The sequence below is a fragment of the Penaeus monodon genome, chromosome 19, assembly GCF_015228065.2.
Source record: "Penaeus monodon isolate SGIC_2016 chromosome 19, NSTDA_Pmon_1, whole genome shotgun sequence".
Classification (NCBI taxonomy): domain Eukaryota; kingdom Metazoa; phylum Arthropoda; class Malacostraca; order Decapoda; family Penaeidae; genus Penaeus; species Penaeus monodon.
In genome coordinates, this window is record NC_051404.1 from 12,987,548 (window position 1) to 12,987,966 (window position 419).

A 419-nucleotide genomic window follows, 5' to 3' on the forward strand; every position below is an offset into this window, starting at 1 on the left:
TCTTATGATTTTTCCATAACTATTGTAGCCCTTCGTGTGTACTTCATTAGAATGTAATGTTTGTCGAAATGCGTACAAAAGCTTTACGTAGCGTATGTGTAATGAATGTGATAGTTATGATGTGCCGTATTTTGGATATGCTGGAGGCTATACAGTGTACAGGCCGGAGAAAAATATGTATAGAATTTATAGAAAACGTTTTGTGTGTATTTCCTAGATTTAAGCCATAAAACCGCATCCCTTACAACATAGGTAAAGTCTTGGAAAGCACAGGAATAGCTTGCTGTGTATTTACAGCGTAGTGGCCTTCTGTCGATGTCCTTGAGTAAGAAAGCTTTCATTGGTGCCATTGGTTATGGTTGCAAGAATGACGTCGAGTGTTGAAAAGCCGTCCTTTGTACTTTTTACGCCAACGGCGG